At 37.5% G+C, this 23,372-nt stretch overlaps 1 protein-coding gene across 4 annotated transcripts in view; it reads left to right on the top strand.

Moving 5' to 3' along the window:
* The window catches only part of SMPX (small muscle protein X-linked), a 728,027-nt gene that overhangs the window by 599,926 nt on the left and 104,729 nt on the right, over window positions 1-23,372 (top strand). The window contains exon 5 of one of the 4 annotated variants that reach the window (XM_044072283.1): window positions 22,363-22,398. The exons of the other annotated variants lie outside the window; for them this stretch is intronic. The gene's annotated coding sequence lies outside the window, so the exon portion shown is untranslated. The remainder of the gene's footprint in view (window positions 1-22,362; window positions 22,399-23,372) is intronic. 4 annotated transcript variants of the gene reach the window in all.

The following is a 23,372-nucleotide window of genomic DNA, read 5'->3' as shown; positions in this document are numbered from 1 at the left end:
TGTGTGTGTGTGTGTGTGTGTGTGTGTGTGTGTGTGTATAAATCAATTTATAAATCAATATAAATTTTCTGGGCTGGCTACAGAGTGAGTAAGGTGTGTGTGTGTGTGTGTGTGTGTGTGTGTGTGTGTGTGTGTGTGTGTGTGTGTGTACGGGCGTGAGCACACTTTTAAAGATCATATTGGCAATGTGTAACTATTACAGTGAGCAATTAAAATATCAATAGAATTTTCAAGTATTTTACTGTCAGAGATACATCTCCAAAGAAAATATGCATTTAGCTGAATTATCTTGTCATTCCTCAGGGAATCACTATTCATCAATGCAGGAGTTACAAGCAAAAAGCTATGAGATGTGTGTGTATGTGTGTGTGTGTGTGTGTGTGTGTGTGTGTGTGTGTGTGTGTGTGCGCGTGTATATGTGTGGTCTGTAGTTATTCCTGCTTGCATCTCATCATTGTACAAACTGATACAAATCCCTAACCTCTCCCCACATTCAAATGTTCTGTGACATTGTGATGCTTATGGTGTACGCTTCACAAATCAGTATGAAGTTGTCATTTTGTTCTGCTTGTTTGTTCAACTTTAGTAATTCCGTAGCTTTAGGAGTGCCTTGATATATTGTGAATGACCACTTATCCAGTGCAAAACAGACATTCTCATGGTATTCTGTTACTTGTCTGTAAAGTATGCCCTAACACTTATAAAGCTGCAGAATGTCTTAAGCAAGAGGACAGACTATGGTGTACACTTATCTGTGTGCAGTGATAATAAAGTAGCCATGATCAGCAAAGGACACGCTCACTTAAAAAATACAATTTACAGCTGTCAGCGATTGTTGACAGTTAAATTACAGTGCTCATTGATAGGATGAAGATATAAGACTAGCAATCATTAGACAGAGCTTGATCTCTCTCTCTCTCTCTCTCACCTCTCAAACTAATTGTGTCACATGTAAGGCATTCATTTAAATTAGTTTCTATCCTTAGGATTGGCTCTGAGCAGACTTATACCATCTTAATGTGCTCAGCCTAGATAACCTTCTGAGCTCCAATCTTGAAGTCATTTAGGTTAATTAGTACATTTTTATACTAAATATTTTTTGCTCCTGTTTTCTTACATCACTGTGATATCCAACTTATGCCACTTACATTTCTACTGCTGTGAGTTTTACTATCCCATTTACTCTTATGGCTTTCTTTTCGCTGTTTATGTTTTGTCGTGATATCCCCTCTATGAGGATGTGAGGTATTGCCAGCTATGCCAGGAGAAGTAGGGCAGTGGATGAGTAACATATGCCAGCACAGCTAGATGGAATTTAGTAAAGATTTATATGTTATTTGAATGTCAAAGTGATTTGTACAGATGCTTGTGCTGAAAATGCATCTGTAAAGTTGCTTGTGTTAAAAATGTATCAACAGTGTGTCCTGCTGGACAGAGGAAGAAATGTGCATGTATTATTGTAACTGTTGAAACATATGTATTCTAACAGAAGATAGTGGAAGAGAAGAGGTTAATCTTAATCCACCTGACTTTGAAAAATAGTAAAAAATGTAATTACTTAATTTAGGCCATAAAGATCATATCTTACAGTTCTCAATGCAGCCAGAGACAAAAAAATCTGTACTTCCTGGATTGTCATCGGGATGAACTAATTGCTACTCAGGAAGGGAAATTGTTTTATGACTTCCCAGAGCTGCAGCAAATCTTAGCAAGGGTGTGTGTGTGCCCCCAACAGGATACATATGGTGGCTAGAGGTACTCAGGCTCAAACCCTGTACCTTGAGTACAGGTAAAAAGAGCCTAAAGTCCCTAGCCACCATCACTTGTGAATTTATGCCTCACATTGTTGTTCTGTTTCTGGTTTTCAGGAATGGTAAAACAAAACCTTTTATTCTAGCAATTTTCTAAGTTTATAAAATCAGTATTTGAAATGTGTCCCTATTTTGGGTCTGTAGTCCCCCATTACTGGCTTTGTTCTGTATTTTTGTGCTAAGAGGTTGAGAGCTATGGTGAAAAGTGAGAACTGAATTCACTAAATGATATGATAGCCATTTAAGTTTGTCTTCCTGTCTTTCAAGAAGCTGCTGGTTTAGCTTAGTGGAATGTTGCTCTGACTGTAGTGCATAAATTTCTGGGCCCAAGACTTGGCAGTGAAATGCATGGTAGTAACACAACATTTTATGCAAGCAACTTTCCAAAATTATACAAGCAATGTTTAAAACGTGTCCCTGGTTTTTGGCTTTTGCCCCACCCTCAATTGAAAATACGTTCAAGAAGCTGTGCAACATGCCTATGGCTTACACTACTGTGATTCTGTATTTATATATTGTGTGCAGAAGTAGACTTTTATCATGGAAATGTTCTGAATACGGCAGTTTTTTCATTATTGGTGCATGCATTTTGCTTCATTGCCTACTGGAAAAATGTTCAAACAATAAATTTAAAATGCAGTTGTGTGTGGAAGTAGACTGTTATCATGGAAATGTTATGAATAGGGCAGTTTTGTCATTATTGGTGCATGTATTTTGCTTCATTGCCTGCTGGAAAAATAGTCAAACAAATTTAAAATGCAGTTGTGTGTGGAAATAGAACATTATGATAGAAATGCTCTGAATAGGGCAGTTTTTGTCATTATTGGTTAATGCATTTTTGTTTCATTGCCTACTGGAAAAATGTTTAAACAGTAAATTTAAAGTGCTCTCTAACTTAAGTCTAACAAGTGTATTGTATTATACAAGGAATATAATTTAATAAAGTCAGGAAGGTGCATCAAAGAACGAATGTATGTTGTTTTGTGTACAGGGGGCCTCTGATTTGAAAACTGCCAAAGGTAATCTTTATCCACCACTGGCCAGATGCATTTTCTTTGGATGTGGTGTGGGTTTCAGTGCTGTTTCAATGAATGTGAGTTTGAAGGGCAGAGAAGTTTTAATGCCAAGTCTATTTTCATTGTGAGACAGTATTGCTTTGTTTAGCAGATATCTAGTTGTGTTTGCACATTGTGCTATAAAATGTAAAAAAATAAAATCCAAATAATCATTGTAGAAGTAAAGTGGTATGCACACATTAGTGTTTATGGTAAATGGGGTGAAATAGCCAGGTAATGGAACATTGGAATGGCTGCAGGGGGACTCTGGTGCTATATTTTGGTTCTCTTCTCAGTTTGCTTTTGAAAGTTGGTATCCCACAATTCCACGAGAGTGAACGGGGTTGTGTAATTATGTATGCAAATTTTACGTTAATCAGCATACAGATTTGTACCTATTTTTCATGTGCCTTGTCCAGATTTTTGTTGTTTCCAGGTTGAGAAGTATGAGATCATCTCATTAAAAAAAAAAAAAAAAAGAAAAAGCCATGGCTCAAAAGACAGATGCAGCTGAATGATTCAGCTGCATCGATTCTAGCATGTCTTTTTTTTCAATTTCCAAACCTGAATCACTACCAGCAGCTGAAAAGACAAACAGGTGGTAAACTATAGCTATAGGCACCGTAACCACAGGGCGAGGTGGAGAAGAACTCATGCACATGTTGCACACTAATTTAAATACAAAAGTGCATGGAAAGCACTTCTTGCTGATAAGGCTCCCAAGTGTTAGCTCCGTGTGTAACTGCTTACTTCTAAGGCTCCAGTTCTGGAGTAATTCAGTGATATTTCATTCTGTTATGCTTATGCAGTAAGTGATGGCCGTTTATTTTATGCAGTAGCTCTAAAGTGATATTTCTGGCTCCGTTTATTTTATGCAGTAGCTCTGAAGTGATAGCGATGGCCGTTTAGTGCTAGTTCCATTTATTTTATGCAGTAGCTAGATAGCTCACTTTGCCATTGGCCTAAATCTTTCTTTATCCCACTATGTTCTGTAAAGTGGCTGGAATTTCCCTCAATACCTTAATCAAACCAGTCAAAATTTTTCACAGATTGTTGCAGATTTGCTTGCAGTAATGTTAGTGTACGCATTGCATTTTTAATTCTGTATTTCAAATATACAGAATAGAAAACATAGGATGTAACAGTACATGAGTTTACTGTACGAGGAATTGCTGGCTGTTCCCATGGTGGTGTGAGAACAGTGTGAAAGTTGGCGAAATATTTGAGGCATTGCTTAGAATGATATTTACAAATTATCATCAAGGTTTCAAAACATTTACAGTCAGTTATTTTGGAGTTAGAATGGGCTCTGACGTTGGGTACCACTTGAGATTGCATAGTATTCCAAGATGTTGATGACTGTTTCTAGAGGTCATTTGCACATAATTACAAGTGTAATGCTTTGACCAAGGATGTATTCAAGTTGTTTAATGTCTGGAATAATTTATGTGCTAGAGTTTATAGGTACAATGCTATTGGATTTATATCAAAAATGGCTGTAGCTCCAAAGTGATAGTGATGGCTGTTTAGTGCTAGCTCCATTTATTTTATGCAGTAGCTTCAAAGCAATATTTCTTGTGTGTAGCTCCAAAGTGATATTTTGTGTGTGTAATTGGGCTCAAATCCTATACCTTAGGTACAGGGTCCTGCATTTTCTACCCACACCACCACATGTGATTCAGGGAGTTTGGCTCATACTTTTGGTCTGTTCCTCTTAAGATGTGTGGCTTTCTGGCAAATCATAATGAAAGCCCTTTAAGTTTCAGTCTTACCATCTTTTTATTTGGAAACACACAGTAACACAAAACACTTTTTTAGCAGCTTTCTAAGATTATACAAGCAATATTTAAAATGTGTCCCTGGTTTTAGCCCTTTGCCCCCCCCCCCAAATAAATGTTGGCTTTTTCCAGATTTCTTCTGCTGTGAAATTGAGAGATTTAGTTGTGTCAAGTGGTTACATGGTATGATTCTTGGCTGGGGTGCCTACTGTGTGGAATCTGTATGTCCTCCCCTTATATGGGTGGGTTCCCTCTGAGTACTCTGGTTTCCTCCCATGTTACAAAGACATACATCTGGAGCATCCCTCTGTTGAAAATTGGCTTTCTTCCAAGTTTGATGTTCCTGGTAAAAAAAAGTTTTACAAGGAGCTGAGAGCTTCAGAGAAAGAGAAATTTAGCGCTGCGTATTCCAAGTCTGTTTGCATTGTTAGCACAGCAGGTAGTAGTTTACTTTTGATGCAGAAGGCTGTGGGTTCTACTCCCACAGTACGCAGATCACTGATACTGTACTGTGTTGTATTTTAAAGTTTGTGGATGCTACAGTCTTGTGAATGTCCTCCTTTGGAGGAGTTACCTAGTAACTATGAACCTGTTATCAGTTTGCCATCCATTCCCTGTTGCAATATTATTAACTTATTATTTTTAATATAACATAGGCAATTTATTCTTCAAGGGCAACAGCCAATTTATTTTTAGATGAAACAATGAAATATAGAGTTGTTTCCTAGCAGCAACCTCTTCGTTAGTTAGAGATCCCTTAAATGTGGAATTATTTAGATGACTTCTGCAGACATTTTGCATATTTACTGATATTGGTGGATTATGAGAAGTCTGAGTGGCCTTTTATGGTTGAAATTTTTTAAAATGGGTAGTTTTGTTTTGTCATTATTGGTTCATACATTTTGTTTCATTGCTTACTGGAAGACTGTTCAAAACGACAGATTTAAAACACATTCTAACAAGTGATGATGCATTATACAAGGAATATAATTTAATACAATCAGGAAGGTGAATCAAGGAATGCATACCTGTATGCATGGCCCTAATATGTGTTTGAAAACAGCCCAGAGGACAGTGTGAAAGGCTCAAAATCATGGGTAAATTTTAAACTTTACTCTTGTTACCAAAGCAATGGATGAAGGTAAAACAGTTCACACCACATTACCTTGACCTAGCCAAGCCTTTTGACACAATACCCTACTCAGGTGTTGTACAAAAGATGAATAATGTAGGAGCAAACACTTACATCACCAGCTGCATTTCCAACTTGGCTCACAGGATGCAGGAGATCAAAACAGGGGAAGAAACCAGTCACCAATGGTGCTGAGACTTTTTTTGTTTGGCATATACATCTCAAAAGTAAAAGGAAATACCAAAGTGCTTTGGCCAGCTAAGTTTGAGATGACTTCAAGCAAGGAGAAGTTATTGAATCCCCAAATGACTTAAGCATCATGCAGGAAGGTTTGTCCCAAATAATAACTGGTGTCAAAATCATGACAATGCCCTCTGAGAACTGATCCAGTTGTTTGGCATTTGGGAACTTGTGTGTACAGTGACCTAACTTTTGACCAACATGTGCCCAGAGTCATAAGAAAGCCTTTGTATATTGCACAGCTTATAAACAAATTGATTGTGACTAGATCTAGAGATGTTGTTGTCCCCCTTTACAAAGCTCTCATTATGGCAATCATTTTGTATAATGTCCACTTTGGCATGTATCTGTCCAGCCCCATGCAACAATTGGAATACCTTCAGAGATACCTTATTAAAAGGATACAAGTCCTAAACAATAGGTCTTGCATGGACCACCTCAAAGATTTATTACTATACTCAGTATCCTACAGAGTGCTTAGAGGGGACATGTCTGGCATACAAAGCATCCTCAGACATAATACAGATGAACCTACTGAACATCAACAAGTCAAATGGCATCAGAAATACTCAGTCCAGGTATCTAAACTGAATGTTGTGGACAGATGGATATATATCACAGAGGCTACCACTGTTCATAGGTTTATAGGTTCATAGGTAGGTACTAGGCTATTGGCCCTAGGGTCTATACAAGCCTAGCCAAAAGGTTACCCTGGCTTTCGCCACCCAAGAAAATTATTTTCCTGTGCTCCTGACAAGCAGAACCACAAAAGTGATCCCTGGGGTGAATTTCCTATTACCCATCCAATCATCAAGATTTTTCTTGAAGAGTGCTAATGAGGAGCTCTGTTTGACATAGATAGGTAGTCTGTTCCAGAGTATGGGAAGTCTCTGGGACAAGAATCTATCCCTCCAGCATGTTCTGTTTATTGTGGTGACAAGGTTTAGGTCCCTAGAGCGTGTAGCTTGGAGGGATTGGGATTTCTTTAAGTGGAGCATGTCCAACAGCTCTGGGTTTGACATAGCTTTGTATGTTAGGCAGAGATCGCCTCTGAATAGGCGATATGCGACGGAGTAAAGCTGGAGTTTTTTGAGACGGTCTGTGTAAGGCACCTGTTTGAGGCCAGTAATCCTCTTTGTGAGGTATTTTTGCGGCCTTTCCAGTTGTAGATGTCTTGTGAGGTGCATACCAAAAGGGGCGTTGTACTCTATAATGGGTCTAATGAGTGATGAGTAGAGGGGAACAATAACTTCTTTTTTTCTGGATGAGAAACATTTTGTGATGAGGTGTGCCACATAGAAGGATTTCCTGACCACTGTGGCGATGTGGTTATCAAAGGAGAGACTACTGTCCACCTGTGTCCCAAGGTCTCTTATCACACTTTTGGTATTAAGTAGACTACCGCCTATGTGATAGTTCATGGGTACAGAGTTTTTACCAAAGGGGATGACAATGCACTTTTTGGCATTGAGCTTGAGACCATGTCTTTGACACCAGGCATCTGTCTCAGTGAGGCCCTTTTGTAGAATATCCACATCATTAGGAGTTTTGATTATGGCTCCTAGTTTGCAGTCATCTGCGAATTTAGTTAGCCAAGGACGTTCTGTGTTAACCTGTACTTCAAAGAAGTAGATACCAAACAGGAGAGGACCCAGGACTGAACCCTGTGGTACTCCACTCGTCACTGGTCTGAAGTCTGATTTGGAGTCTGCTACTTTCACAGTGTGGGTTCTGTCAGTAAGCCAGTTGGCAACCCATCTTGTGACATAAGGATTTATACCTAGTTTAGTGAGTTTATCTATAATTCCAGAGTGGAGGATGGTGTCGAACGCCTTGGCGAGATCTAATAGGGTGTGTGAACCACCTTACCCTCATCTATGGCTTTGGTGACTACTTCAAAGAAGTCTATCATGTTTAGGAGACATGATCTGCATTTTGCAAACCCAAACTGTTGGGGTCCAGAGGTTGGAGATCTCCATTGTCTTTATTTGAGTTCCATGATGATATGTTCCATGGCCTTGTAGACGAGGCTCGTCAGTCTAATGGGGTGGTAGTTCTCGGGGTCTGTTGTGGCCCCCCCCTTTTTGTGGAGTGGGATAACTGTCATGGTGCACCATTCATTGGGCACAAAGCATGAGGTGAGGCTATGATTGAACATGGTACTTAGTTGGGGTGCCAGTTCATTCTGTTCATGTAGAAGGCAGCCTGGAATGTTGTCAGGTCCCATAGATCATGTGTTCTTGGCTTTGGAGAGTGAGGTTTGTACCTGTGCAGCCGTGATTACAGGAACTTTGCATTCTTCCGGTATAAAGATGGGTCCTTTAGGGGGTGAGAGGGGGTAAAGTTAGCACTGAACCTATCTGCCAGGATGTTGGCAATATCAATTGGTTCTGTATATTTAGTGTCATTGTGCTGTAACTCAGAGCAGATCTGAGTGTTGCCATTGAGATTTTTGACATAGCTATAGAATGCTTTGTGGCTGTCTTTAGAATCAGTGGCAATTTTGTTTTCATAACTAGCTTTGGAGGATTTTATGAGGGATCTCAGCTTCTTACTGAGGCTGACCAGGAAGTTCCTCCAATCGTGGTATTTTACTCTTTTTTGCAACAGTTTCTTTCTTCTGTTGTACAGTTTGTTTATGGCAGAAGACCACCAGATTGGCTTCCTTTTTTTGGAGGATAGCATCTTGGTTCTGTTAGGGATAGCATGATCCATGCACTTGTGTAAGTACTTATAAAGTGCATTTGTGTAGGATTCAGCAGTCATACCTCTATTGTCCATCTGCATGGGTGTCGTGAAGTTTGCCACTTCTGTCTTAAGAAGTGTGAAGTTGGCTTTGGAGAAATTTTTTACGGTTGTTTTCTTAATGGGGGGTGGGAGCGGGATGTGGATGTCTAGGGTGATTAGCTTGTGGTCGGATCTGAGCAACGAGGAACTGACCTCTGGTGTGGAACACCAGTCACCCATGTTGGTGATGACCAGGTCTAGGATATTGCTGCCCCTGGTGGGGGTGTGGATAAGTTGATCCAAGGCATTGGAATTGATGATTTCCAGAAACCGTTGAGAGTTGGTGCATGAGTAGTTTTCCCAGTTAATGGTAGGGTAGTTGAAATCACCCATTATTAGAGTGTTGGATTGTACCTTAAAATTTTCCAGTGTATCAAGAAAAGAGGAGTGGGAATCCTGGGGCATGGTGGGGGGTCTGTAGCAAGCTACAATCTGGATTGCGGTTTTGCCCAGAGTTAGTTGAACTTGGATAATCTTGGACGCATTATGCTGAGCAACTAGCTTGGAGGTGTGGATATCCTTAATGAATATGGACACGCCCCCACCTTTAGTGTTTCGGTCCAGGTTTGGTGGCCGAAAGGTGTGGTATGAATTACAGTCTGGTAATGCAGGGGTGCTCTCTGGAGCTTTGAACCAGGTCTTTGTCACTGCACAGATGTCAATGTTCTCCATTTTAAGGAGTGCCTCGAGTGAGTGCATTTTGAGGTTTAGACTTCTAGCACTGAGTAGCATTACCCTCAGATTTTGCTTGCTTGTACCTGTTACGGTGGTGAATTTGTCATTTGAACCGTGCCTAAAAAAGGTACTATAGGGGTGGCAAGAACATACTATCCATAAAAATAAAGCAAAGCTCATCCATCCATATTCAAATGCAACTTGGATCTAAGGATGGGTAATAGAAAATGTACTCCAGGATTTCCCCTCATGCCACTAATGGATAGAGACAGTTCCTAAATGCTGCATCCCTTACATGGCCCCCTCAGATTATCTATGGTATGATCACAGTTGTTCTCACTAGGGCTAATATACAATTATCAGCCATGGGGATAGCTAAGACCAATCAGAAAATGTTAATTCAAGCACCAAAAGGGAATTGGCTAAGCTTAAAATGTCCTCCAAGTGAACTTATGTTGTGGTAGCAAATAGTTATAAAAATTACCCTTTTTAGTTCACTAAGTGCCCCTGTCACACCCCCCCCCCCAGTCTTTAACAGCTTCCAGCACCTATGATCAGAGGAGGTTAAATAGGATTGGGAAGAGAGATTGGATAAGCAATTCACAAAGTAACAATGGGGAGACATATGTTTGTCTCCCAAATATGCAACAAAGGCTAGAAGATTTAGGATCTTTCCTTAGAAGTGTTTACATGGGTATTTTTATACCTCAAGTAGACCAAAGAATTTTTCCTCAGGTAGATATCAAATGTTGGAGGTGTGATGGGGAAGAAAGAAATAATTGGGAACATATTTTCTGGGGGTGTAATGAGTTAACAGACTTTAAGGATTCCCTGCAGACTGCTCTGTCAGAGATACTGGGTGAGCAAATTGGTGTAATTAAGGAAATCATTTTTATTTAGCTATGATACAGGACTGTAACTGCCTAGACATAGTAAGGCCTTGCTTAATCTAATTATGGTAGCTGCCAAAAAGCAATTACTAGAAAATGGAAGTCAAAGTCTAAACCAACTTTAGTATAAGTACTGAATATAACAGACATAAAACAACTGGAATTGGGATCTTTGAAAAAGGGTAGGAGCAAATTACATTGAAAAAGTGGAAATTGTGGGAACAATACATGCAGAGGATGACCAAGGTTTAAAAGAATGCATGATGTGTATGAGCTATAATGCAATGTTTAACTGACAATGACTGGGTAGATTATAAGTGATGTTTGCAGCTAAAGTTATGTCAATATAGTTTGTGATGCATAATGTTTGCAACTATAATTATGTCAATATGGTTTGTTTTCATTTATATTAATGTATGATTGCCTAGTCCATACATGATAATTTAATAAAGATGCTTCTTGTTAAAAGAAAAATTCTGGACAAAGCTAAAAATAATTGGGGGTAGAGCCCAAAAGTGACAAATTTGAAATACAATTTTTTCTCTATTTATTAACCAGGTAAACTCACCAAGCAAACTCACTGGACAAAGTGTAGCTTTTAAGGGATGACCCAGGAGTACTGTCTGAGTGACTTGTTCACAGCATATCTTAGGGAAATTGTGGTGGAGGAGTCAAACCCTATGCTTTTGACTACATGAAGCAATTATTTAAAAGCAAAAAGACAAGTGTTAGACAACTCTAATCCACTTAAAAGGTTAATAGAGCTACAACTGGTGTTGCATGGAGATGCTTTTTCTGAACAGTGAAAACTATGATACTCTAATGACTGACTAAAAAAAAAAAAAGTAGTGAAGGGACTTCTGGTAGTTGGTGTGGAAGATTAAGGCTCCGAGCTCTTAATGAGCTGACTCAAGGGAGCGTTTTTGATTCTTTCCCTTAATGGGCTGGGGACATTACACATTCGCTTACTTGCTTCTAAAAGTAGTAAAGGGCATCTCCTCCGACTGCTTCTTAGAAAGCAGCAACACATCTCCTGTCTGCTGCTTACAAGTATAGTAAAAACATCTCAAGACTACTTCTCCTGACTACTGTTTAAAAATATAGTGAGAGACATTTTGGAGTCTATTCAAAAGACCAGCGCTCTGCTGTGAAGTAAGAACACTTGCAGAAAGTGTTGAATGTGTTTGTGTGCCCAGGCAGAAAGTGAGAAATGGGCTTGTGTGAACTATAGTTGAGCAATTGACTTTTAGTATTTGAGGGATTGGAATACTCAGGGGGCACACACTTACAAAGTGGAGCACATATGCCCATGTGCACTCCCCCCAGCGCCACCTATGGAGTCATAAAATCTGTGTTAGTGCCAGTATCAGCTTTATTTTTAAAGGTGTGTGTGTGTGTGTGTGTGTGTGTGTGTGTGTGTGTGTGTGTGTGTGTGTGTGTATATATATATATATATATATATGTCATACACTGATAGTTTTATATTAAGTAGCTTGTTTTTAAATATTGCATTATAGAAAAATTATTGGAGTTGCAGATAAGAAAGTGAGATCTATTGCATAGTTGCCTACATAGGTTTTTAGGCATAACATCTCAGTTTTGTTTACATGCCGTTAAATTAGAAAGCTAGAAAGCATATCATAAATCGCATTAAGTAGGATAGAATGGTTCAGTTTACATTTTGACTCATGATTCCAAAGATGCCTAACACATTATTTTTATATTTATTCTTTTAATAATTATAAAAAGAATGACTTGTGGTATAAAGTTCCACACAGTAAGCATTGGCATGCCAACACTGAACATATCTTTTTGTACTGTAGTGCCACAAAACATTATGTCGTTATATGGAAACTGTGAAAATCTTTCTTAGGATGTTGTTTTACTTGTATTCTTACCTACACAAAAATATAACTAAATGAGTTCAGGATATTATAAGAAAAGGCAACTATTTGATCAGTCATGTGTGGAAGGGATGACCCAAGGAATGTTAAAATACCAAACGGTTAAACACTCTCTGTGTACATTGTTCTCTCTACAGTAAATAGCTAACACATTTTTTTTCTTTTGCTATCTTAGGTTTCATGTTAATACCTATTATTTTGATAGCATTTCCTTCTTTGTTAGTAATATATTTATTTCTCTTCAGTTAACATAGGGGAAAGGGTTGCTGTTCATCTAATTGTGATAATTGTAATAATTCTATTATTTATAGGCAGTACTACACTGCTTGATATTTGTTGTGTGATAACTTACACTGAGGAAATAGTAATATGTTGCCTAGTGATTCTTGCCATATAAGATGTGTAGTGCAGGTTATTGCCAGCAGTTTTGTCAAATATATTATTACTGGAACATTAATATCACTCTTCACTGTTATCACATCTGTGCAATTTTATTTTAGTTGTGGGTTGTGAGGGATTAACATTTTTATTAACTGAGTTGTTAGGTGTTTTTTTCAATCTTGTAGGTATGGCAGTGGGAAGGTTGCTATGGATATGCTTTAATATACTGCAGGTAGAACTCATCTATGTTGTACTGTGCAGCAGAATATTGCAGGTAGAAAATGGGAACATTTTTCATTCAGTAGGTTTTTTTTTGTTTGTTTGTTTGCCATTTCTCCATGGTTGTATAATCATAAGGCAATTTTATTTAAGTAATAGAAATTTGGTTATGGGGTTTGGACTGCTCCTTCAAAACTACTTGTTGCATCATTTTTCTCATTTGACTATAATAACAGCTCACTGTTTTTGACAACGATTATGTACATGATGTTTGTGTCCTTGATGTTACCACATAAATCCTACTCGTACCTTCATTTGTAGTCATACAGTCAGCTGAAATTCAGTAGTTAAACTTCTATGAATGATTTTTAAGTCCTGGGAATATGCTAGAGAAATAATATTAATATGGGGTATCATCATATGTAATTACATTGCTTGACATAAGGGTTTCTGTAATCTCTGGCTCTCTGGGTACTGTAGAGGTACTGCTTTTTTCAATGTCTCCTTCCTGACAAAGACGGCATTGTGATGCCTGAGTTTGTACACTATTTTGATGCCCACCAAGATCAACAAGTGCTAGCTTGGCATGAGTGTTTTCAAATGTTTTATTAGTCCTGCAGACATGCAGAATAATTGTTAAATTTAGATGAGTGATAACAAATATGTACCTTTCATTGTTGGCAGATTGACAGGGTATGTGAAAGTGCGTTGCACTGTGCATGAACAAAAGCTAAACTAGTCAGCAGTGAAGAAGAATAGAAAGAGGAGGACAGGATTGAAGTAGATGCAGTTTGATTTATCTAACATTTTAATAACAGGAAAAGTAGACTAAGTACATTAAAATGTAAAGACAGGAATAAAGTGAAAACATGCACTGGAGTAAGAAGGAAGAGGAAGGTGCTATTTTAATGTTGTAATACCTAACAGGGGTAGCACCTCTCAACTGCCCTAGTTTCGCCCTGCCAATCATATTTTTTCTGGTAAATTACTAAGGACTACAGTCAGTCCATAATGCCAAACATTATAATTTTGCACTTCTTAATGCTTAGACAGTATGTGTAGATTTAAAACATGTTGTTCTATTATTAGTGTAATATGCAAAAGTGTCCCTGATTTTGTGTCTTTGTCATCCCATTCTTTTTGGCTTTGTCCAGAATTCTTGGCCAATGAAATTGAGATGTACGGGCATGGGCAGTGATGCTAGATTATATTATTGTTGTTGCTAGTGCTGTATTTGCTAACATTTGTTTTGTCTCAAATGTTTTGAGCAGGCCACATTACTGTGTTATTCTAAGATTAGTTCTTTGCCTTCCTCTGCCAGACTGCTGTAATATGATACTTGGGAGTGTCGGCATGCAAGTGCTGTTTATTGAAGTTTATAGGACTAGATACAGTGAGTTTATAAGTCACCTTTAATAATCTGATATCCTGCTCCAATTAGAAATTCGAGGGTTTAAAATTAGAACTGGCACCAGTGTTTTTTTCTTATGTTACTCCCAAACTCTGGAATAATCCATTGCTGTTCAGGGATTAACTTGTCAGAACAATTTTAACATGAGCTAGAGATTACAAGAAGGTCAGAACCAACTGCCATTGACTGAAAATAACTTAACATTTACTTGAGCTGAATAACCCAATAGCTAAGGCACTGAAATATTTAGGATATGGGACAGTGAATTAATTTATTGTAATACTTTGATATAAAAGATGACCTCTTGATATTAATATTATTCTCTATATATGTAGTCCTGCATTTATTGGCTGAAGCTGAAATGATGGTAATAAATATGCACCAAATTAAGCTAAACATATATATATATATATATATATATATATATATATATATATATATATATATATGTATATATTTATGCGTGTTACATTAATAACTCTTGGTATGTATACCTGGTCAACTAACAAATGAAAAAATATACATATGATGAAAGACTAACTTCAAATTAGAAGCGTTGATTCCATTTTGGGAAGGAGGGGATTGATGTCTGCTGTGTGGATGGCTGTAGTTAAGAGGCAACTACCGCAGGTGTTATAATTTAATTATTTGGGGTTGTGTTCATGAATAAAGGTAGAAGGGATAAGTAGGCTTTCCTTTGTTGGGTGCAGTGGCAGCAGTCCTACAGGCTGTTTATTGGCATGTAGTGATGGAGCAAGTGCTGAGTCATAAGATGAAGACCTCAATTTACAAGTCAGCTTGTGTCCTCATCCCTATCTGTGCACTAGTGCACTGAATAGTGGCAAAGAGGATGAGTGCATGAACACTAGAGACAGAAATGAGGTCCCATTATAGGGTACAGCCACTACTCTTAGATTTTGAGAGAAGTCAGCTAAGGTGGTTTGGGCACCTTGTGAAAATGCATTTTAGGCATATTTTTGAGAGAGGTTGCTATGCATTGTCCACTGTAAGGAGGCCCCTGGTCAGATCTAAAAAATGTTGGAATAATTACTATTCCTTGGCTTGCTTGGGAACACCTGGGAATCCCACAAAACAGCTGGAAGTTGTTGCTAGGGACTGAAAAACTACTCTTCCCTGCTTAGCTCACCACAAGTATAATCCTCACTTGGGCAAACAGTTTAGAAAATGGGTGGGCAGATGGACTGATGGATGGATGGATGGATGGATGGATGGATGGATGGATGGATGGATGGATGGATTGAGCAATAGATGGACAAATTAACTGGATTCTAATTTCTTAAAATAATTATCTAATGTTATTATTTTTATTAACCTGTCTTTTTGAAACAAACATGCAATGGTAGAGAATGTGTTGTGGGACTTACTGAGTTGCCTTTTCATTGAAAAATGTAAGTGACATTTGGTAAAGAATTATTGTAATAAACATCAAAGAAGTTAGCAGCAAATAAGTAAATCATAATGGATAAAATACAACTAATTACTTTATAAAAGCTATACATATAAGTACATTGTAATGGTGCTAGATTTTAAACTTAAATGATCATCATATCAGATAAGTTTGTGTGTTTCTGTATGTGTGTGTCTGTGTGTCAGTGCATTTGTCTGTGTACATGATTTCATATGTATGACTGCATATATACAACTGCACATAAAGAAGGTCTGCTTTACTTAGCATTATAGCATAAGACCTACTATAGCAAGACATTGAAAAACTTTCATAAAATGAATCCTTTCATTTAAGTGACTGAAGTATCATTTGAAAAGATATTCCAAACAGGACAGAACAATATGTCTGAGCACTGAAAATGCTACAACTTTAGCATTATCTCTGAGTGCACCTAATATTGTAAAAATATGTAATACTACACACAAGCCAGTTCCTCAAATGTATAACCATCTATCTTCACCACACCTCCTCTCTTAGTTCAAGATTGGAAAGCTGGCTTTACCGGCTCATTTACATCTTATGTGATCAGCTCATCCATTATGAGGGCCACACTTTGAACTCAGACCATCTAGGTCATAGTCAGGGCTTTAGCTCTCTTCCCTAGTTTACCTGCTTAACATATGTATGCGTAGTTAAACATCCACATAAAAATGGCATTTTTGCTGATTTGATAAAATCATGATATCTAGACAGGAAATCATTGTGTACTTTAGGAATATAGATAGTGCACAGTAGGTTCCAATAATATTATGTTCATTGCTAGTGATATTTGTTATTGCTAATGAAATATCAAGTGCTGAGTTGCTTTCTTGGCTTATGGATTTTAGGCATTCTTTTACCAAAGTAACACTGCCAATTATCATTATCAGATTTGCAGCAATTAAAATATTATACTGCAATTCACTGTGCTAGTATTTTTGTTTCCAATGGGTCCAAAAGTACTTCAAGTCTTATTTGATTTTATCTCTTGTCTTACACATAAATCTGTAATAACTCCTATATGTGCACCTCTCTTTCTTTCAAAGTGTGTACTCAAGCACTTTTACATCCCATTTATGGCTGCATTTCACTGAGTACCATGCTTCTGGTACTACAGTAATAGTAAGACATTACTATTCAGTCAAATTTCCAAGTTATCATACAGTTTTTACCTAGGTAATGGTAAATACTACCTTCTATTTTTCTTTTTTCCCCCAATTTTTGCCATATTCAAACTTGTATTTTCACTGCCTTTTTCCCATTTATCAGTGAGCATCTTGTGCTATTGTTTTCTTTTTTAGGGATTTACATTACTGTCTACTTTGGTATTTTTAAAAGAAACTATGATATCTTCATGTTGTTTTTCCTTACCCTCCTTTAGCTAATGTAAATGTTTTCCATAGGCAGAGTTGTAAGGATACCGGCCCCCCTGGCAGAGAGAGAGAGAAATGTAGACTATCATTCAGAGGTATATTTGCATCAGTATGAGTGCATTCACTGTCCTCATGCTGAAACTAGAGGCCTTTCTCTGCACTAACTATGCCAGTATTACTGAATACTTTCAACGGCATCCTATTCTCACCCATGCTATGGAAGTGATAGGTATGGAAAGGCAACACCTTTAGAAATGTAACCATTTCACCTAATGGTCTTATCCACTTCCTCATGCTCACCCTGTAAAACTTTGATCCCTTGCAAAGTGGAGTCTTTTATTCCTGTTTGGATAATTGCATCCATTTTCCTAATCCATGCAGTTGGTCATGTTACGTGGATTATTTGGTCATTACTTATGCAAGCCATTTTACTTCATAAACACCTTAATTTAATGTTCCTTCCATTGTTTAAATTTATACTCTCAAAAATGGACTCTCTCAAAATAAGTTATTTTCCTCTTGTTTTAAAGATTTTATTAACCGGCTGACTTCCTTCTCAGTTCCTTCTTCTCCTCTATCTGCCATCAATACAATCCCGATTCATATAACTAATCATGCTACTCTTCAGCCTATCTTTTGTTTTAATCCTTCTGTTGAGCCATTTCTCATCTTACCATAATTCAAAAATAGCCCTCAACAGCTCATCAGCTTTATCCCAACCATCAATCTATACTTTCTTCCTAAACTCTGTATATATATCATACCTAATATATTTCATGATGCCCCTCACCTTTACCCCAAATATAGACTAAGTCCACCTCAGTTCAAATCAAAATAAAATTAAGTGCAAAAATACTTTCTAAAAACCAAGAATCAATAAAACCACATTATAGTAAAATGCTCTTTTTAGGAGATATTCACCCTACTCCTGGCACTTGCTGTCACAATAAACATCAAGACACTTCCCTTCAACATATTACTCGAACCCCGAACAGTCATCCCTCACTCTAATAATCTAAATTTTAGTAGCATAAACATTAGAAGCATACAAAATAAAACTGTGGAATTACATGACTGGACAACACAACATAATCTTGATATTTTAGCAATGACTGAAACCTGGTTTCAAGTGCAACATAAAAGACTCTGAAATTACACCCCTACGTATAATATCCTTTGTAATGACTGCACAAAAAAGTAAGGGTGTAGCATTGCTCAAATATTTCCAACCACTACCACATTAGCCCCTGCAATAATCTAATACTAAAATTCAACTCAGTGCACCTTATTATTATTTTCCTGAAAATAAACAAATAGAAACAAATCTGTATTATTGCTCTATATGTCCCCTGATGACAATACATCTGCACTGGAGGATATCCTGCATTGGATATCAATAACAATTCCTCAAGAAAAAAATATTACTACATGATGTCAATATCAATTGGATGGACATAACCTATATCTCCCCTACATCCACTATACATGGATATGGCTTTGTATACTTAATTAATAGTCCCACTCATTATAGCAAAACAACTAACTCTATATTAGACTGGATCCTAGCATCAGACCCTAGTAAATACACCTCCAGAGGTACCATTTCATACTCCCTAAGTGATCATCTACCAGTCTAGACAAACAGACATCTCAAACAACCACTTAAACAACATGTTTATAAAACAATAGACAATCTGTCTAATTTTAATCCAGAAACATTCAGCAGTACCCTATCATCTATCAGCTGGAACACTATAAAAATCCTTCCCTTAAATGATGCTGTGAATGAATTCAATGCCTTGTACCTCCTAGAAATAAAAGAGTAAAAACAAGTAACACTAGTTATGAAATGAGAGAAGAATCCTAATGCAGGATACTGAAAAAGCATGAAAAGACGAGCAAAATACCACACACCACAATATCTTGTAAACTTTAGATTGCTCTGCAACCTTCTTAAAAAGCAAATAAACAAAGACTCAAAACAATACCATAACAAGTTTCAGAACAAAGACCAGTAATAACCCTAAAACATTTTGGTTATCTATCAAAGAGATCTTATATCCTGGCCAAAAATTCAACCATAGCCCTTACCCGATAACATATTACTTGAAATTGACGTAGAATTCAGTTTTTATTTCATAGGTAAGTATAGCATTCCTAACCAAAATTTCCTCATCACCTAATCCCAACCCTACCCAACAGTCACATATTGCCACATCAATGCTCAGCCTGAAATCCTATATAAAACTACTGTTAAACAGACTCAAATCATGCCCCACTTCAGCTAATGACCTTCAAATTGAATACCTTAAAATAACAGCCAATAACCTTGTCTATCCGGTCTCAGTCCTTACAGATATGTCAATCCAGGAACTTCACATATGCAGAAAAGCAGAAGACAATCTGGTGAAGAAGATTTGGGGAAGACATATAGAAGGCAAGAAGAAATGAGGGCATCCAGCAAAGGGGAATATGGACTGTGTGAGAGAAGACCTGCACAATCAGGCATCAATGCTGAAGAAGGCAGGAGAGTTACACTGAATAGAGAGAGAGATTGTGTCAGTTGACACAGCACCTCAACCCAAATAGAAAATGGGAAAAAAGGAGTTGATGATGATGATGAATCCAGGAATCCAGCATATCCTGTCTCTCTGGAAAAAGCCACACGTCATCCCTCTACACAAAGGTGGTAATTCAACAGCTATCATTAACGTTAGACTCACAGCAATCCTAACCCTTCTCTCCAAAATACTTGTAAAATATATTCAAAAGCATCTGATGAGCTATATCCTTCAAGAAGATCTCCTATCTCCCACACAGCATGGCTTCCATCCTTCCCACACTACTAACACTGCACTTCTAACCTTTGTAGATACTATCAACAAAGCTAGACATGATGGAAAACTAGTCTCCTCCTTATTTATAGACTTGTGAAAAGCCTATGACACAGACTGTCACAGCAAACTTCTACTTTAGATGTCCTCATTAGGTCTATCCCAACCCACCCTTCAGTAAAATGACACTCCACACTCTTTCTGTACTTCCCAGTCAGCACCAGTGTACCTCAAGGCTTTATCCTTGGCCCTGCTCTTTAATATTCATACTAGTCTAATCTTGTACTATCCCTTACAATAGTAACAGCATTGTGAATTGCTGCAGGATCTGAACCACATTTTATTAAATTTCTACTCCATGATTTCTGTTTGCATCTTACTTAATCTGCGGACCTTAGTCTTGTAGTATGACTAACAATAGTGAGATAATTGTGAATTGCTGCATGATCTGAACCCTATGCATACACTTCTACTGCATTTTGATTTATCTTGATGACCACAGTTTAAAGTTTATAGCCTAGGGTTTATAGCCTCTTAGACATCACCATAGATAATAAATTTACATTTCACCAACACATACATAATGCTAGTAAAAACACACTTCAAACTAGGGATGCTGTACAGACACAAATATTTCATGGATACTCTCACCAAAAGAGCACTAGCCAATATCTATTTGCTCCCCTCTCTTTTATACAGTGCCCCCATTTTCACCAACATGCATGCCATAAAGCTTCAGTCCTGCCACTACAAGATCACTAAATATGCTACAATAACATCTTACTGCAATCATCACTGCAATGATCCTACAGAACTTAACTGGCTTTAATTCCCCCATCATCTAGACTATCTACAACTGTCTGTCACACATAAAATAAGGGTCTATATTACATGATCAAAGTTTCAAAACTTCGAATCCGATATGGTCGACACCATATAATCAAAGTTTTGAAACAATGAACATGTAATAAAACACAATAACCTACAAAAACAAACCAATTAAATGCTCTAAGCAGGGGGGCAAGCACCCCTCCACCCCCCCACTACTTAAATAAACCAACTCTGAGATTGCACTACATTGCAGAAAAGGGAAATCTTCCTTTTCCGCACTGTACGGAGATCTGTTAAAGATTTGAAGTTTCAAGACTTCGATCATATGGTATCGACCATAAACTTCGATCTTCTGATATAGATCCTAAAATAATATACAAACCAGAAAACTATCCTGCCTTACAATCTATTCTGCATATCTACATTCCTACCAGAACCCTCTGTTCTGAAGACAAACAACTAATAAACATACGCAGACTTAATAAAAGAGCTGGCCTGTGTTTATATTCCTATGCTATAGCAAAGCTATGGAATGCCTTAGCACAAGGAATATCAGTACTGTAGACAGTTCCAAGAAATTCAAGCTTACAATAAAAGAATACATTCTTACCTCATCTATCTACCCTTGCTCCAAAGCCAACAAATAACCTTCTCTTTACTCCTTTTAACTTCACTTTTCTGAGCCATCTTTTTCCCATTATAAATTCTCTCATCCATCTTCCAATTCCCCCTCACTTCCACCCCTCTCCCACTTGTCCTTTATCCCACTCAACCTCTTACTGCTTCACTCTTATACCTCCATCTTTTCCTTCTGTCATCCTCTTTCTTACACCACTGTCCTACTAATTTTTACCATACAACATCTCTCAAACTTCTTATCACCTCATCTCCTCCATCTGATCTATCGCTCAGCTTATCTACTACTAAAACATATCTCCCTAAACCACTCATGAAGCTAGAATCACTAACTTGACATACTTCCTCATCTCAATGTCATACCTTGTTGTCAACCATTTTTTTTTCTGCTAGTACCATTGAATGTTACTGTCTTACTTGCTCTTAAATTAATAATCTACCTAATTAATGTCTTGTTCTGCTCTTTGTTACTATATTAGTATTTTTGTTAAACATATCCACAATTTCTACTGTAAATGCTCTTTCATAATCTCTATTGTATTATATGCCAAAGTTACTGTAGCAACTTTTTATTTGTATATGTATTAAACTTTTTTTCTTTTTAATTTTAGAGCTTTTCTCCCTGGTCCTCTGCTGAAAGTGAGTTCCTGACCCAGTCGGACTTTCCCAGTCACCAAATAAAACAATAAATAAATAAATATAAATAGAGAAAAACACACACAGCAAGATGTCTTTGTTCTCTTTGTTCTTTCCATGTAAACAGGGTCATAAATTTTGAGTCTTTGGGTATTCACATATGTTTATCTGTGAACTGCCATTTGCAACTGTCTTCTCTCTCTGCTTAGGCATATAGCCCTAATGAGCCTTTGTAATGTGTAAGCTCTTTTACTGTATAGTCTCTTGTTGAAGAGTCTGAATGAAGAACTACCTTGTATCTAATTAAAGCATTGTTTTGCAGATGAATTTATAAGGACTGTAGGATACTCCAGCTCAGGTAAGGAGCTAACTAGTTTGTTGTCTACAGCTGTACAGATGCATATTAATTTGTAAGGACTTCTAGCTCCTTCCATGTTACTTTTTAATAATTATGCAACTGATGTGATACTGTAAGGAAAGTGCATGTTGTCCCACAGTATTTATTCTGGTAAAGGTAGTGCTAGAGTCTTTCGAGATACCTGATGTAGTAATCATGTGGCTATATCATTTTTGTAGCCTTTTTGTATTGTTCCTTCTGTATTGCTGTCTTTGTTGTGAGTACTGTCTTGTCCCAGACAATAGTAAAATATAACAATTCTATCATCACTGATAGAATATCATTAATCTGCCATGCAGTGACAGGATATAATGGAGCTCATGTTCTTCCTGGCTAAAACATGAAAATGTATTTGTAAATCCAGAATGAATTTTTCTAATTAATGTGGCACATTTTGATAGGTTCATAGGTTGGTACTAGGCTATCTGCCCGAAGGCATTTATAAGCCTAGCCAAAATGTGTTGGCTTTCCCTGCCCCCTTAGATTAGTTCCCTGTGCCTCTGCCCAGCAGAGCCACTCAAGTGATCCCGAGGTAAACTTTCTGTTTCCCATCCACTCATCAAGGTTTCTTTTGAAGAGTGTTAGTGAGGAGCTCTGCCTAATGTAGACTGGGATCTTGTTCCAAAGCATGGGAAGTCTCTAGGACAGGAATCTAACCCTCCAGCACGTGCTTCAAAATCTAAAAAATCCGACATAATTTTTATAAGTCTACAGGTAACCCTTACTTTGCCCTACTTTCCCATTACTGACCATCAATCACAAATTCTGAATCAGCACTCTTCTGCCTTTCTCTGCAATGATCAAAGACAGCAACTGGACTACTACACTGACCATTTAATTAAAACAGACTGATCTATAAGGTTTTTTGTCATTCACCACCTCTTGCCTTAGCTGTTCACTACTCCTTCCACAGCTTTGTCTGTTGTGTATTTATA

The sequence above is a fragment of the Protopterus annectens genome, chromosome 5.part0, assembly GCF_019279795.1.
Source record: "Protopterus annectens isolate FY-2018-M chromosome 5.part0, PAN1.0, whole genome shotgun sequence".
Classification (NCBI taxonomy): Eukaryota; Metazoa; Chordata; order Ceratodontiformes; family Protopteridae; genus Protopterus; species Protopterus annectens.
The sequence above is the reverse complement of the archived record's forward strand: the minus strand, read 5'-3'. Positions and strand labels throughout refer to the sequence as shown.